Source organism: Chiloscyllium punctatum, chromosome 36 (assembly GCF_047496795.1).
Source record: "Chiloscyllium punctatum isolate Juve2018m chromosome 36, sChiPun1.3, whole genome shotgun sequence".
Lineage (NCBI taxonomy): Eukaryota > Metazoa > Chordata > Chondrichthyes > Orectolobiformes > Hemiscylliidae > Chiloscyllium > Chiloscyllium punctatum.
Genome location: NC_092774.1, coordinates 68,196,346 through 68,214,187, shown reverse-complemented (window position 1 = coordinate 68,214,187; position 17,842 = coordinate 68,196,346). Strand labels below are relative to the sequence as shown.

The window sequence follows — 17,842 nt, the reverse complement described above, 5'->3', positions numbered from 1 at the left end:
CAATTCAGAAACCAAGTGCACTCGGCTGCTTGTAACATAGACAACATGACAAAATGGCTCATAGGAGGAGAAATGGGGCATTGAGAAGGAGTGAAATGTTTGCTTTTGGTCACCTCTACAATTGTTAGAAAAACAGGTTGAAAGGATTCTTAAAAGGTGTCTGAAGGAGTGGTGAGGGATAACACTTCAGACAGCACAAAGTGGAAGACCACTTTCTAGTGGAAGGAAAAGACATTCCTTATTTCTGAAAGAACTGGGAAACAGAAGAGGGGATGAAATCTGACTTGGGAGCTATTTCCTATTGTTGAGGATGTCGCTTCATCACAGTCTTGGTTTAGAGAATAAGCTCTTCATCAGGAATAAAGGGTGGCCCAAGGGGGCTGAGAGATTAATGGGAAGGAAGTGGGGCTGGAGTGAAGGTAGATGGGAGTGCAATAGATAGATGGAGGTCGGGATTGATGGTGATAGGTCAGAGATGAGGGTGAAATAAATAGGTGAGAAGCAAGGTGGACAGGAATGACAGGTCAAGAGGTTGGTGTCGAATTGGAAGGTTGGATCTGGGACAAGGTGGGGGAGAGGAAATAAGGAAACTGATGAAATCTGCATTGATACCATGTGGTTGGAGGGCCCTAGAGAAGAATTTGAGGTGTTTTTCCGACAAGTGTCGGGAAGCAAGAATTTGGCAGTGGAGGAGGCCCAGGACTTGCATGTCCTTGGTGGAATGGGAGGGGGAGTTAAAGTGTTCCGCCACAGGGCGGTGTGTCGGTTAGATTTAGAGTCCCAGAATTCTTCCCTGAAATGTTCCGCTAGTTGGCATCAAGTTTCCCCAATGTGGACGAGACCATATCACGAGCAATGGGCATAATCTTATAAATAGATTGCATAAATCTTAGCCCGCCAGAGTTATTTTCTTTAATTAAATTAAAGAAAATTTTTATTCAGTTGGATGACTGCATGAACGGTTTGTTGGTCCGATTTGAATCATCACACCCAAAAGAGACAATGCCATGAATATCAGTGAACTGCTCTTTTTGTTAAAAACCACAAGTTCTTGATTTATTTTCACAACTTACTGGTATTCACACCTGCATATTCGATGTCAAACTCTGACATCAGAAATTAAATTACAGCATTAATTTTGACTTACAATATTCGAGCAAACAAATTAATAGCACACAGTGAATCGCAAGTCTGATTAAAATGAAATTAAATCTGACCAAAAAAAATATAAATTCAAGATGGGAGATAAGAAATGGTGGAAGGGCAGAGGGCAAGAAATGCAGCATCATAGAATGTGCTCCTCCAGAGAGTGCATTTTACCAACCACCACTGCTAAATATAAACACTCTGATATGATCCTCCGGTTTTAATGTAAACCACAGCCCCATACAGTAGGTACCATTTAAATGAGTTAAAAATACAAGCCTTGAGCAAATCCAGCTTCCAGCCTTATTCAGCCGCTCCCTGTAGCTGAAACCCTCCAACCCCCAGCAACATTCCCGTAAATCGTTTCTCACAGAGAAGTCAACGGTTCAGTCCTGAAGAAGGGTTAATACCCAAAACGCTGACTACTCCACATCCTGGTGCTGCCTGGCTTGCTGCATTCTCCCAACCTCCTGCTTGCCTACTTCGGGTTGCAACATGTACTGGCTCAGTGTTTACCACTGCAGGCTCACCGTGCCAGGGACCCAGGTTAGATTCCAGCCTTGCGTGGCTGTCTGTGAGGAGTTTTCAGATTCTCCCAGTGTCTGCGTGGGTTTTCTCTGGGTGGTCCTGTTTTCTTCCATAGTCCAAATATGTTTAGGTCATGTCGATTGGCCATGCTTAATTGCCCATAGAGTTAGGTATATTAGTCAGAGAGAAATGGGTCTGGATGGGTTACTCTTCGGAGGGTCGATGTGGACTTGTTTGGACAAATGGCCTGTTTCCACACTGTAGCTAATCTCATCTGCACTACATTTGTCATTAACGAATGGCTGAGTAGACTCGATGGGCGGAATGGCCTAACTTCTGCTCCAATGCTCTTGCAGTCTTAGGTTTCTCTGGATCATTTCATTTGGAAATGTGCAGTCCCTGGCTCAATGTGCAGCAGTTTCCAATGAATACAAAGCTCATATGATGGTTGAACTCCTACAGTGTGGAGACATGTCCTTCAGCCCAACACATCTGCACAGATTCTCCGAAGAGTAACCCACTCAGATCCATTTTCCGACCCTCCATAAATTGCACACAGACCCCCAAGGATGGAAGTATTCCTGGGTTCCTGGTGCCATGAGGCAGCAGTGCCAACCGTGAGCCACCATGTGGTTATGGTTGTGGGGGGTGGGGGAGGCAATTGCAGTCCAGAAGAAAACAAATACAGCCTACCTACTCCCCCACTGCACCCACTGTCAGAACTGGCAGGAGGTTCAGTCCTTGGGGGTGACTCAAGGCAGCGTCACCGGTGGGATCTGATTGCCGGGAACGCTGGTGCCCCCGCTGGTGCTTCCGCAAGTTGCAGGAAAACATGAACCTCTTCCCACACTCGGGCCAGCTGAAGGTCCTCTCCCCGGTGTGGACACACTGGTGCTTTAGCAGGGCGGAGGAATTGCTGAAGGAATTCCCGCATTCAGGGCAGCAGAAAGGCCTCCCCCCTCCGACCCCATCCACCCGTGTGGCCAGCTGGTGCTTCAGCAGTGTGGAGGAGCGGGTAAAGTCCTTCCCACATTCGGGCAGGAGAATGGCATCTCCCCGGTGTGGACGGACTGGTGCATCAGCAGGCCTGATGAATTGATGAAGGACTTCCTGCACTTACGCAACTGAGCGACCTCTCCCCCATGTGGACCCACCAATGGGCCAGCAGGTCGGAAGAAAGAGCAAAGCCCTTCCTGCAATCGGGCAGAAGAACGACCTCTCCTCAATATGGACCCACTGGTGTCTCAACAGGTGGGAAGAAATACTGAAGGCCATCTCGCACTTGGGGCCGGATAAACAGCCTTCCCTGGTGTGGACCAACTGGTGCGTCAGCAGGGCAGAGGAATCACTGAAGGCCTTCCCACACTCAGGGCAGCAGAAGGGCCTCTTCGTCTCTGTAGACCCATTGGTGCTTCAGAACCCTCTCAAATTTCACAATATCCTTCTGATAGGAGGGAGACCAGAATTGTACACAATATTCCGAAAGTGGTCGAAAAAATGTCCTCGAGAACCACAACATAACCTCCCAACTCCAATACTCAGTGAGAGGATTGCGAAAGCTTTCAAAACCCACAAAAAACAAACAGGAAAGAATGGAGGGTCAAACCGAATTTTTGAGAGTCAACTTGAAAGCATCAATGAGAAATCGGTGGAGGGGGTTTATTGGGGACCCGTTCTCCTTAAATACACTATATACGTATTTCTCTTGTGCTCTTCGTAGTTTCTCTGTGCTGCAGTGTGTAGTGGCTCGTTGAAATAATCTCCTGATGCAGCTTCTTTTGTGGGTGTTGGGATGATTGCTTCTGTGGTTAAGGATTTGGTTTGTGTGCATTGTTTTTCTGTAGATGCCAGTTTGAAGTTCTCCATTGACTCTTCGCTCTACTGTGACATCAAGGAATGGCACTTTGTTGTTGATCTCCTCCCCTTCAAACCAGGAACCTCCCTTCGACCAGAGTCTCACTGCTTGGAACACCAATATACAGACTAGTCAAAGGCCTGCACTGAAGGCTAAAACACCTAGTCGAAGATTCACTCCACTCCATTTATTCCATCCAAGAATTCCTGAACACCAAAGACACTGAGACAGAAGTAGATGGAATAATGTTGTCCTTTGACATGACAGCTCTGTTCACATCCATTAGCATCAACGTGGCCAAAGAACACTGAAGACACTACTCGAAGAACCAAAGACACAAACACAGCACCAACTTCATCAGCAAAGATAGCACTGTCAAGCTCGGGGAACTGTGCCTTACCACCCACTTCATATTCAGTAACAAGCCCTACCAGCAAATCAACGAAATACCCTGAAACTACCAGCGTCAGGATTCCTCGCAGAAGCAATAATGCAGAGACTCGAACAAACAGCCTTTCCAACGATCCAACCCAAACTTAGAGTCCGCTACAGCGATGAAACTTTTATCATCAAAAAATGAAACAAATTAGAGGAAACCTACAACACCATCAACAATATCCTTCCTGGCATAAAATTCACAAAAGAGGAGAACAACAACAAAGTGCCATTTCCAGATGTCACAGTCGAGCGAACAGTCAATGGTAAATTCAAAACAGCGTCTATAGGAAAACAACACACGCGAACCAAGAACTTAACTACAGAAGCAATCACCACTGCACATACAGGCAAATCTGAATCAGGACACGATTTCAACGAGCCACGACACACTGCAGCACCCAGGAACTACAAGATCAAAAAATGACTGTACAGAGCATTCAAGAAGAACAGGTAGCCTGTAAACCACCTGAAAACGGTTTCCCTGACCGGGAATCGAACCCGGGCCGCGGCGGTGAGAGCGCCGAATCCTAACCACTAGACCACCAGGGAGATGCAGACATATCCTAATAGCTCGACTGAAAATTTTTTCCCTTCCCTAAAATCGAATCCGGGCCGTGGTCGGTCGAAGGCTTTCACCTGTGTCTCCAACAATGTCATTTCTTGTAATTATTGCTCCTGATACTGTCTCCTCTACATTGGGGAGAGTGGAGACTGCTCGCAGAATTAAGTGACATCGCTTGAGGGAACATCTACAGGGCACCCACACCAATCAACCGCATCGCCCTTTGGTCCAACATTTCAAACCCCCTCCCACTCTGCCGAGGACATGCAGGTCCTGGGCCTCCTCCATCGCCGTTTCCTCCCCACCCGATGCCTGGAGGATGAACGCCTCATCTTCCACTTGGGATAAATTCAACCCCAGGCCATCAATGTAGACTTCATCAGATTCCTCATTTCCCCTCCCCCCACCTTACCTCAATTCCAAACTGCCAGCTCAGCGCTGTGCTCATGACCTCGCCTACCTGCCAATCTCCATCCCCAACTATCTGCTCTACCCCCTCTCTGATCTGTCACCTTCATCCCCAACCCCATTCACCTATTGTGCTTTTTGCTACCTTTGGTCCAGCACACCCCACCCCCAATTTATCTCTCCACCCTGGAGGGGTCCTGCCTCTATTCCTGATGAAGGGCTTTTGCCCGAAACGTCGATTTTCCTTCTCCTCGGAAGCTGTCTGACATGCTGTGCTTTTCTAGCACCACTCTGATCTAAACTCTGGTTTCCAGCATCTGCAGTCCTCACTTTTGCCGACCCAATAAACCCAGTGTGCCGATTTCACATCAACAAACTGACACAAGCAGAAACAACGTCTGCAGAAACCCTAGCCACATTACTTTACATTAAATACATCTGGGAAATGATGTCCAGACAACTCAACCCTCTCAGCATCATGGTGGCCCACAAACCTACCAACACACTTAAACAGCGGCTAATGAACCTGAAATACGCTATACAAGCAACCAGAAAACGAATGTAATTTACAAAATACCATAGAAGGAAATATATACATGAACTCTGCCGCACAGTTTTTTTGTGGCAAGAAATGCTGGGATGAGATAAGGAAGATTTTTTCAGCCAAAACGAATCGACACTGACTGGACAGCCATTAAAAATGGCTTTTTACAATATATGTAAATGATATAGAAGATGGTATCAGCAATAACATTAGCAAATTTGCTGATGACACAAAGCTAGATGGAGGGTGAAATGTGATGAGGATGTTAGGGGATTACAGGGTGACCTGGACAAGTTAGGTGAGTGGGCAGATGCATGGCAGATGCAGTTTAATGTGGATAAATGTCTGGTTATCCACTTTGGTGGCAAGAACAGGAAGGCAGATTACTACCTCAATGGTATCAAATTAGGTAAAGGGGCTGTTCAGAGAGATCTGGGTGTTCTTGTCCACCAGTCAATGAAGGCAAGCATGCAGGTACAGCAGGTCGTGAAGAAGGCTAATAGCATGCTGGCCTTCATAACAAGAGGGATTGAGTATAGAAGCAAAGAGGTGCTTCTGCAGCTGTACAGGGCCCTGGTGAGACCACACCTGGAGTACTGTGTACAGTTCTGGTCTCCAAATTTGAGGAAAGACATTCTGGCTATTGAGGGAGTGCAGCGTAGGTTCACGAGGTCAATTCCTGGAATGGCAGGATTGCCTTACACGGAAAGACTGAAGCGACTGGGCTTGTATACCCTTGAGTTTAGAAGACTGAGTGGGGATCTGATTGAAACGTATAGGATTATGAAAGGACTGGACACTCTGGCAGGAGGGAACATATTTCCGTTGATGGGGGAGTGCCGAACCAGAGGACACAACTTAAAAATACGGGGTAGACCATTTAGGACAGAGATGAGGAGAAACTACTTCACCCAGAGAGTGGTGGCTGTGTGGAATGCTCTGCCCCAGAGGGCAGTGGAGGCCCAGTCTCTGGATTATTTTAAGAAAGAATTGGATAGAGCTCTTAAAGATAGTCGAGTCAAGGGGTATGGAGATAAGGCTGGAACAGGATACTGATTAGGAATGATCAGCCATGATCATATTGAATGGCGGTGCAGGCTCGAAGGGCAGAATAGCCTACTCCTGCATCTATTGTCTATTGTCTATTGTCTATTAAAAATCAACGCTGTCAGCCCAGGATGGAAGACCCGAAGGGATGTACAGTGTTCTTATTTCCTGAAGGTTTACAAAGCTGAGACTGGGTTTTGGTGTTTGTTCCCTTTCCACTCCCAAGAGCCGCAGTGGTTGGGGCGGTGTGTTGGGGAAAGTGAAATGTGCCCGTGAGCAGCGTGTGGGGCTATTTCAGCTTCCCCTCCTCTAACAGCGCTGTGACTTAACTCTGATGTTCTCAGGGACATTTACTGACGCGAGACAGTGAAAAGATTCTCATTCCTGCAGATTAGGAATTGTACCCATACGCCGGTTTCATGACAATGAGGAAGATTAATTGGGATGTGTGAAGAAGCTGTGAGGTGCAGTTGAAACAAGTTGGTGGAGTCAGATGCGTCATCCATTGCCCCCATGGTACTGAAGAAATGTTTACTTTTGTCTGCTTGAGAGACTTTGGACACTGGTGTGGCAGGGAGAATTCTGAGATACCGAGTGAGGGAGATTCGGTGCGCTGACTTTGAAAAGTGCTTGAAACCATTTACTCAGATTGGGGAATTAAAATCACACCCCTTGCGGTGGGAAAGACTGTGTCCCAGCTCTGTTTGTAATTTCAAACCCAGAGCAACACAAGGAAAGCTCCACCCAATGGGGAAACCGTGGAAATGTGGGGACTGTGGGAAAGGATTCCATTCCCCATCCGTGCTGGAAACCCACAGACGCATTCACAACGGGGTGAGGCCGTTCACCTGCTCAGTGTACAGGAAGGGTTCAGACAGAGAGAAGCCATTCACGTGCCCCATGTGCAGGGGAGAGTTCACTCAGTCAGCTGCACTGCTGACCCACCAGTGGGTCCACACTGGAGGGAGGACATTCACCTGCTGTAAGTTCCAAAAGGGCTTCACCTGCTCCTCCCACCTGAGGAGGCACTATCGAGTTCACGTGCCGGCACAAGGGGATGGAAGGCATGATGGCTAAGTGCTCCGATCAACCCAGCACTGGGGCGTCCCAGGTTCGAATCCCTCTGCGGTAGATTGCAGAATTAGAGTTCGGTCAGTAATCGGGACTTCAGAATCTAAGGATGAAACCACTTTTAGGGGGAAAAAAACACCATCTGATTCACTCATGTCCTTTTTAGTGAAGGAAACTGCCGTTGCGGGAAAGGGTTCACTCAGTCATCCCAGCTGCTTGTTTTACCCGGCTGTACCAGGGATCCAGTTACAAACGGACAACTCAGCTGACCAACAAAAAATGTGGGGAGGGGAGAGTGGGTGCATTTTGAGCTGGAGGTGTTTTCTTTAAAAACTACTTTTTGTATGCCTTTTTCCTGGGGAAATCTGAAGCTGGAACAAAATAGGGTCATAGTAAAGGTTACCTGAACTTACCGCCCGGCTTAGACTCTGTGAGGTCCAACAGGTTTTTGTTTTAAAGCTGCTCATTTCTTTCAGCCTCCAGCACTAATGTCATGTCTCAGAAGGACCAGTGAATGAGTAGCTCATATTGTTACAAATTGTATATTTTTTCAGGACTTCAGGTTCATTGTTTCATTGGCATTGCAAAGTTTACTAGCAACGGTGGGAGGTGTGGGCTGTATTCACTGGAAACAAAGTTTTAAAATCTCACAAACACCAGGGTATATTCTAACAGGTTTATTTGGAAACACTAGGTTTCGAAGTGCTGCTCCTTCTTCAGGTAGCTGTGGTGTAGAATCACAAGACACAGTATATATCGGAAAAACATTAGAGTGTCATGCAACATAAGTGACGTATTGAAGAAACCTGGATTGCTGTTAAATCTTTCATCTTTTAAAATGGGCTACAGATTTCGGTTCATTAACATGTACATTACAGAACTTCTTTCAAGTCACGTTCTCCAGGAAACTTAATGTTTTATAAAAGAAGGTAACACCTCACATCAAACAGCGCATGAAAGCGGTGAGGTGAGTCTGTCTCTATCTCAATCTTGAGTCAGACTGGCTCTGTTTCCAAATATATAATCCTGCAAATGCAAATTCACCCCAAATGTGTGAGTGCATGCATGAGAGAGAGAGAGAGTGTGTATGTGCGTGTGCATGCTGGGTAAAGTGTGTGCGTGATGGAGTGTAATCATGTGCGAAGATGTATGCGTGGGTGTGAGTGTGGGGGGCGTGTTAGTGTGTGTCTGAGAGAGAGCATGTCTATCGGAAAGGCTCTGCACGAGCGTGTGAGTATGTAAGTGTGTGTGTGTGTGTGTGAGAGTGAGAGAGAGAGAGAGCGTAACCGTGAAGTGGGGTTACCTGTCATGTGACATGAACCCAAGGTCGCGATTGAGGCCATCCTCCTGGTTTCCGAACTTGGCTATCAGCCTCTGCTGGGCCACTAAAAATGATTAAGCAGTTACACAACACACATTGGAGAGGGCAGGGTGGGAATTGTCTTTCGATTTGCAGAAGGTGGGACGTTCTGAGTGCTGGAAACGAAGGAATACACATACTGGAGGACCTTCGGCACAGAAAGATGGAGCTGGAAGCCAGGCTGCAGACACGTTGGGGGATTCACTGTGGAAACAGGCCTTTTGGCCCACCAAGTCCATACTAACACTCTGAAGAACATACCACCACCCCCCGACCCATCCGATAACCCCACAGCTAATCCCTGAATTTAGAACGCCCAATCCACTCCAGCCTGCACATCTTTGGAACATGGGAGAAAACCCGTGCACCCAGAGGAAACCGACGCGGACAGTGGGTGGGGGAGGGTTAGGAAAGTGCAAAATGCGCACAGTCACTGTGAGGGTGGGATTGATCCAAGGTCCCTGGCGCTGCGAGGAATCTCATCTTCAACTCCCGGCAATCGATTGGCTTCTCCCCAATCCTGGTGACACTCCAATCAGTTTGAGAAATTCACTTTGATTCCATAGAGTTTCCACGGGGCAGGGGTCGTTGTTACTCGGCAGATTCAACGATCCAATGAAGGGCTCGTCTATAGCGAGAACACTAGTCTGCATTTCGCTAAAAAGTTAAACCTCTGTCCGCAATTAGAACCCTTGAGTACTCCCACGCAGGCTGCGTGTATTCACGGGGATTATCAATGCATGTTGATATTTGAAATCATTTCCTGCAGACAAACATTACCTCTCCTGGATTCAAACACTGCTGATATTCAGGCCCTGACTAAATTTCTTGTCCATGCCTGAAAAGCAAATCCTCCTCTGCTAATAACTTGAGAAAACAGATCACTGCTGTAAGTGCAGTGCAGAAAATAGGATGAAAGAATATTGGTTTGCACAGAACAGCCTTCTCTTTCTTCTACCTGAAATCTCTGTCTCTCAAATCCTAAACCTTTCAATGTATTCTAACCCAAATTCATCCTTCCATCCTCCTGCCTTTGCCCAGCTCCCCTCTCCTGAAAGTGCTGACCCTCTGTTCAGTTTCTCAGCCACATCTCGCAATCCTTAGTATGTTGCCCACATCTTTACTTAGTTTTTAAAAGAGAAAGGCAGTGGTTTGCTGATGCCAGGATGTGAGGGCGACTGCACTCGCACAGTGTTCCAGACTCGTCTCTCGTGTCATTCCGAAAAGTCTGCACTGCACATGTGCAGAGAAGGGGTTGCTGGGAGTGGGTGGGATGCATTCTCACCTCCCCATCCAATCATCCCCATAGCGTCCCATGTCCATTCTCTCACCGCCGCCCATATCATCCGCTGTCCATTCTCTCTCTCTACCCTAACCTACCAGTCCCTTCTCTCTCTCTCCCACACATGCCACTCTCCCCACTCCGTCCATTCTATCTCTGCACCCTCTGCCCTCTGTCCAGTCCATCATCCACCCTCTGTCCCCATCCATTCCCTTTATCCCATTCATTGTTGCTCTCTTTCTCCACCCTCTACCCCGTCTATTCTCACCCCAATCTTTGCCCCGTCCATTCTGTCCCCACCCACTGCCACCCGTCCAATCTCTCCCTACCCATTGACCCCATCCATTCTCTCCCACCTACTGCCCCGTCCATTCTCTCCCCACCCACTGCCCCGTCCATTCTCTCCCTACCCATTCCCCGTCCATTCTCTCCCACGCACTATCCCCGTCCATTATCTCCCCACCCATTGAACCCTTTCCATTCTCTCACCACCCACTGCCCCGTGTCCATTCTGTCCTGATCTACTGCTCCCCATCCAATCTCTCGCCATCCACTGCCCCACGAATTCTCTCCCCACCCACTGGCCCGTCCATTCTCTCCCCACCACAGGCCCCCATCCATTCTCTTCCCACCCACTGCCCCGTCCATTCTCTCCCCACCCACTGCCCCGTGTCCATTCTGTCCTGACCCACTGCTCCCCGTCCAATCTCTCCCCATCCACTGCCCCATGAATTCTCTCCCCACCCATTGCCCCCGTCCATTCTCTCCCCACCCACTGTCCCGTCCATTCTCTCCCCACCACAGGCCTCCGTCCATTCTCTCCCCACCCACTGCCCCATGAATTCTCTCCCCACCCACTGCCCCGTCCATTCTCTCTCCCCACCCAGTGTCCCGTCCATTCTCTCCCCACCCACTGTCCCGTCCATTCTCTCCCCACCCACTGCCCCGTCCATTCTCTCTCCCCACACTCTGCAACCATTTTCTTTCACTTCACACTCTACAACTCCGCATTCTCTCTCTCCTCCCCAATCCTCTTCACCACATTCTCTCTCTCTGCTCCCACCCTGTGTACCCCCATGCATTCTCTACCCCTGATGCTCTGCTCTCCTACCCATTCTCCCTCTTTCTCGTCCCCCAGTCTCTGCGCCCCTGAAAAACTCTCACTCTGAGTACCCTCCCCCGTCCTTTCTCGTGCCTCGAGCCCTCTTTGATCGCTGTATCAAACCCTTCTAATGATAGAGAGAGAATGGATGGTGATGGCGACCTGGGGTGGGGGTGGGGAAGGGAAGCGTGAGAAATGGCTGACCTTTAACATTGAGAATAGCTAAAATGATGTATTCAGAAACATCAGTAATGTCTGAAAGCACATTCAAATGTTTAAAAAAAGCTGCAGACATCTTTCTGAAACTTGCTTTGAAATCTGTGCAGTTCGGCCACAATTGACGACAGCCGGTAAACTTGAAATGGCCTATTCCAAGTCTTGTGAAATTGGTTCAGAATATGTAGAAATACAGTCACAGAGTTGCAGAGAACAGAAACAAACCTTTCGGTGCACGCAGACATTTCCTAAATTAACCTAGTGATCCATTTGCCAGCATTTGGCCCATATCTCTCTCAGCCGTTCCTATTCATACCTCCATCCAGATGCCTTTTAAATGTTGTAATTCTCCCAGCCTCGACCACTGCCTCTGGCAGCTTATTCCAAACACATGCCACGCTCTGCGTGAAAAAGTTACCCCGTTCGGTCTCTTTTAAACCTTTTCCCTCTCAGCCAAAACACCTCTAGTTTTGGACTTCCTCCACCCTGGGGAATAGATATACAAAGGTTGAGTTGCCAGACAAAATCATAGAGTCACAGAGATGTCCAGCATGGAAACAGACCCTTTAGTCCAATCCATCCATGCCGACCAGATATCACAACCCAATCTAGTGTCACCTGATAGCACCCAGCCCATATCCGTCCAAACCCTTCCTATTCATATAGCCATCCAAAAGCCTCTAAAATGTGACAATTGTACCAGCCTCCACCATTTCCTCTGGCAGCTCATTCCATACACGTACCACCCTCTGCGTGATTCAGTTGCTCCTTCGGTCTCATTTCTATATTTCCCCTCTCACGCTAAACCTATGCCCTCTCGTTCTGGACTCCCCGATCCCAGAGAAAAACCTTTGCCTATTTATTCTATCCATGCCCCTCATAATTTTGTAAACCTCTATAAGGTCACCACTCAGCCTCTGATGCGCCAGGGAAAACAGCCCCAGTCTGTTCAGCCTCTCCCTCCAACCCTGGCAATATCCTTGTAAATCTTTCTGAACCCTTTCAAGTTTCACAACATCTTTCCGATAGGAAGGAGACCAGAATTGCACGCAATATTCCAACATTGCCCTAACCAATTTCCTGTACAGCCGCAACATGACCGCCCAAATGCTATACTCAATACACTGACCAATAAAGTAAAGCATACCAAACGCCTTCTTCACTATCCTGTCTACCTGCGACTCCAATTTTAAGGAGCTATGAACCTTCATTCAAAGGTCTCTTTGTTCAGCAACACTCCCTAGGACCTTACGATTAATTGTATAAGTCCTGCTAAGATTTGCTTTCCCAAAATGCAGCACCTCCAATTTATCTGAATTAAACTCCATCTGCCACTTCTTAGCTCCTTGGCCCATCTGGTCCAGATCCTGTTGTAATCTGAGGTAACCCTCTTTGCTGTCCACTACACCTCCAATTTTGGTGTCATCTGAAAACTTACTAACTTACCTTTTATACTCGCATCCAAATCATTTATGTAAATGACAAAAAGCAGAGGGCCCAGCACTGATCCTTGTGGCACCCCACTGCTCACAGGCCTCCAGCCGGAAAAACAGCCCTCCACCACCACCCTCTGCCTTCTACCTTTGAGCCAGTTCTGTATCCAAATGGCTAGTTCTCACTGAGATCTAACCTTGCTAATCAATCTCCCATGGGGAACCTTGTCGAACGCCTTACTGAAGTCCATATAGATCACATCTACTGCTCTGCCCTCATCAATCTTCTTTGTTCCTTATTCAAAAAACTCAGTCAAGTTTCTGAGACATGAATTCCTATGCACAAAGCCATGTTGACTATCCCGAATCAGTCCTTGAATTTCCAAATACCTGTACATCCTGCCCCTCAGGATTCCTTCCAACAACTTGGCCACCACCGTGGTCAGGCTCACCGGTCTATAGTTCCCTGGACTGTCTTTACCACCCTTCTTAAACAGTGGCACCACATTTGCCAACCTCCTGTCTTCCGGCACCTCACCTGTGACTATCAATGATACAAATAACTCAGCAAGGGACCCAGCAATCACTTCTCTAGCTTCCCACAGAGTTCGTGGTTACACCTGATCAGGTCCTGGGGATTTATCCATCTTTAACCGTTTCAAGACATCCAGCACTTCTTCCTCTGTAATCTGGACATTTTGCAAGTTGTCACCATCTATTTCCCTTCAGTCTATATCTTCGATATCCTTTTCCACAGTAAATACTGATGCAAAATATTCATTTCGTATCTCCCCCATTTTCTGTGGCTCCACACAAAGGCCGCCTTCCTGATCTTTGAGGGGCCCTATTGTGTGAGGAGAAAGTGAGGACTGCAGATGCACAGTTGGGCCACAACCGAGGATAGGCTGTAAGAGTGAATGAGTGAATAAAAGACAAATCCCACCTCGCCCATGAGGAGAAAGTGAGAACTGCAGATGCTGGAGATCAGAGTCGAGAGTGTGGTGTTGAAAAAGCACAGCAGGTCAGGCATCATCCAAGGAGCAGGATACTCAACGTTTTAGACATAAGCCCTTCACCTTGCCCTCTCCAGTGTGTGTTGTGAAACTGCTTAACTGCTTAATCATTTCTAGTGGCCGAGCAGAGGCTGATAACGAGTTTGGAACACACGAGAATGAATTCAGCTGAAACGTTGGATTCATGTCTCACTACAGGAGACCCAGCTACACAATACACACAAACCCTATCTCTCTCTCTGTCTCACACACACACAAACACACACGCACACACACACACATACACACACAGACACACACACACACAGACGTACTCACACGGTCGTGCAGACCCTCTCTGATCGACAGGCTCTCTCTCAGAAACACATTGATAAACCCCTCACACTAACATTCATGCACACACCTCACACAGTTATACTCCATCACAAGCACACTTTACCCAGCATGCACACACACACACACACACACAGACGCTCTGTCTCATGAATGCACTCACACATAGAAGCCTTTGGGGTGAATTGCATTTGCAGGATTATATGTTTGGAAATAGAAAAAGTCTGACTCAAGACTGGGATACAGAACGTCTCTAACCTCACAGCTCTCATGCGTTATCTGAACTCAGGTGTCACCTCCCTTTATAAAACATTAAGTTACCTGGAGAATGTTACTAAAAAGAAGGTCTAGGATTTACAGATTAATGAACTGAAATCTGCAACCCATTTTAAAAGATGAAAGACTTAACAGGTTTCTTCAATGTATCATTTATGTTGCATGACACTATAATCTTTTACTATCTATTCTGTGTCTTACCATTCTACTCAACAGCGAGCTGATGAAGGAACAGCGCTCCAAAACCTAGTGCTTCCAAATAAACCTGTTGGACTATACCCTGGTGTTTGTGTCATTTTAAAACTTTGTTTCAAGTGAATACAGCCCGCACCTCCCACTGTTGCCAGTAAACCATGCAATGCCAATGAAACAATAAAGCTGCAGTGCTAAAAAATTTACAATTTCGAACAATACCATCTACTCATTTACTGTTCCTTCTGAGAGACGACATTGGAAACTCGGTCCTGGTGGCTGAAAGAAATGAGAAGCTGTTGGATCTCCCAGCTTTCAATGAGAGTTTAAGCCTGACGGTAAGTTCAGGTAACCTTTACTGCGACCCAACTTTGTTGCAGCTTCAGGTCTCCACATCACAAGGCGTACAAAAAGTAGCTTTTCTTAAAAAAACGTACCTGAAGCTCAAAATGCACACACTGACGCCCACTCCTCCCACCACACTTTCTTTATTATTGGTCAGTTGAGTTGTCGATTTGTAACTGGATCCTTCGTACAGCCGGGTAAAGCATGCAGCTGGGACGACTGAGTGAATCCTTTCTGGCAACGGTAATTTCCATCACTGAAAAGGACATGAGTGAATCAGATGGGTTTTTGCCCTCTGAAAATGGTTTCATCCTTAGATTCTGAAGTCCAGATTACTGACCGAATCCCAATTCTGCCATTTGCCGCGACGGGATTCGAACCTGAGAGTCCCCAAAGCTGGGTTGTTAGCAGCGCTCGGCCATCGCTCCTTCCATCCCCCCTGCGATGGCACGTGAACGCGCTGGTGCCTCCGCAGGTTTGGAGGAGGAGCAGGTGAAGCCCTTCCGGCACTGACAGCAGGTGAAGTGCCTCTCTCCGGTGTGGACCCACTGGTGGGTCAGCAGTGCAGCTGACTGAGTGAACCCTCTTCCGTACATGGGGCACGTGAATGGCTTCTCTCACTTGTGGACCCACTCGTGCATCTCCGGATGGCTGATCCGACTGAAGCCCTTCCTGCACACCGAGCAGGTGAATGACCTCTCCCCGCTGTGAATACGTCTGTGCGTTTCCAACACGGATGGGGAAGGGAATCCTTTCCCTCAGTCCCCACATTTCCACAGTTTCCCCATTGGGGGAGCTTTCCTTGTGTTGGTCTGGGTTTGAAATTACAATCCGAACGAGGACACAGTCTATCCCCACCGTCAGGGATGAGACTTTGATTCCCCGAAGCTGAGTAAATGGTGTGAAGCACTTTTCACAGTCAGCGCACTGAATCTCCCTCACTCGGTGTCTCAGTATTCTTCCTGCCACACCAGTGTCCAAAATCTCTCAAGCAAACAAAAGCAACCATGTCTTCTTAATTGGAATGGCTGCTGATATTCAAGTCCCAATGAATCAAGTGGCTCTGTCAGAAGTTGATGTATCATTTGTTTTCAGATTTCTTTCGGCACGTCTTCCTGCAAAAAAAAGTCACAAAATAAGTGATCATTGTCAGTACACTGAAACGAACATAACATAGGTGGCAGTTTGTGTAGTTTGCCAGATGCCTGCTGATCACATAATACCTAGCACACAGAAACCTGAAATCCCTCATGCAGCCAGATAGGCTCAGGTGTGTTTAGAGGAAAACTTCATTCAAATCTAATCTAATCTAATCTTAAACTAAATACGTGTACATATATATATCAATATGCCAATCCTTTCAATAAGGCTCAGTTCCATGAGAAACGACACTTTTAATTGTGAACATGAGGAAAAAAGCAATCATTTTCCAGTGTGCAAACTGCATATGTGACAAACTGAGGGAATACACAAGGAAAATACCTAAAAGGGAGATAGAAAGTATTTGAGCACCTTTGCAGAATCTGCTCCATCTCTGGATTCACTCCAGTTGCTACAAGTAAACCTCCCTGGAGGGTCAGGCAGCCCTGAATCGGGAAGCACTGGGATGGTCAACTACGACCAGTTTACATGGAGAACACATCTCCACATTAAACAGCCTCGAGACAAACTTCCCTTCCTTCCACTTAAAGTTCAAGACCCCTCAAAGCGAAATTCCCCAGGTAAGTTTGGAAGAATTTCTTCCAGGTGTTCATTAATCATTTCTATGAGCACTTTGTTAAAGTTTGAATATTGCGAGTTTTGAAAATTTGTGATTCTGAGCGATATCACAGTTCGAGAAACAGAATGTGGGAATTTAGACAGAGTTTATTTTTGCACATCGACGATATGTCTGCACAACAGCATATGACACGACAGCAGTGAAGATCTTCTGACGTCATTCTCAAAAGTGCCTGCCACACGCCAGATGAAAAGCTGAATACTTCTCTGAAAAAACTGCCGAGCAATGCAGGAGAATGGCACAACGGGTGTGTGTTGGGACGGTAACCCAAAAGAGAAACCATTCTCTCCTATTCATCCAACGTCGTCTTTAGCAGCTTTCCCATATAACGGCGCTCTGTTCTGCACCTTGCCTTCTCATCCGCTCCCCACAAAAGCTTCGACATAAATACTTCACAATGATATACTGGCCCAATGTACACAGTTGAGGTGACAACCTCTGAGTGGTCTCCTGTTCTCTGTATCCTATGTTAAGGAGGGCAATGCTTGTCACTGGCCACTCAGGTGTCAGAGAAAAGTTTCGAAACAGTGGAGGGAGCCCGGTTCCTGGGAACGGGGTGAACAGCAGCAGGGAGACAGAATGAAAAGCAGCTGTTCTGGAAACTCTTTGTCACTTGCAATTCTTAAAGCAATGTCAAATGTATTTTACACTAAGCAAGTCTCAGCTGGCTCAAGAGGTGTGTGGCGGAGGCGGAAAGAACCGCTGTTTGGCTTGTTGGTCGAGGGGTATAATTCTCAAGTAGAGTCTTTAACTGTGCCGACTTGTGCGCGGTGCTGGATTCACATCCCAGACGAGGCTGCGTCTCTTAACTTGATTTGGACAAAAAGGCCCCATTAATTTTCTCAAAAAGCACCTTCGTGAAACGAGGTTTGGCTGCCTGGAGTATGAATGAGGCAGAAAACAGGGAAGTA

At 47.2% G+C, this 17,842-nt stretch overlaps 1 protein-coding gene and 1 non-coding gene across 2 annotated transcripts in view; both read right to left on the bottom strand.

The window, feature by feature from the left end:
- LOC140460632 (uncharacterized) overlaps positions 1-17,842 on the bottom strand; it is a 1,198,404-nt gene that overhangs the window by 655,700 nt on the left and 524,862 nt on the right. The window lies entirely within an intron of this gene.
- Positions 4,445-4,516, bottom strand: trnae-cuc (transfer RNA glutamic acid (anticodon CUC)). Its single transcript has one exon. It is a non-coding gene; the product is annotated as a tRNA-Glu (tRNA).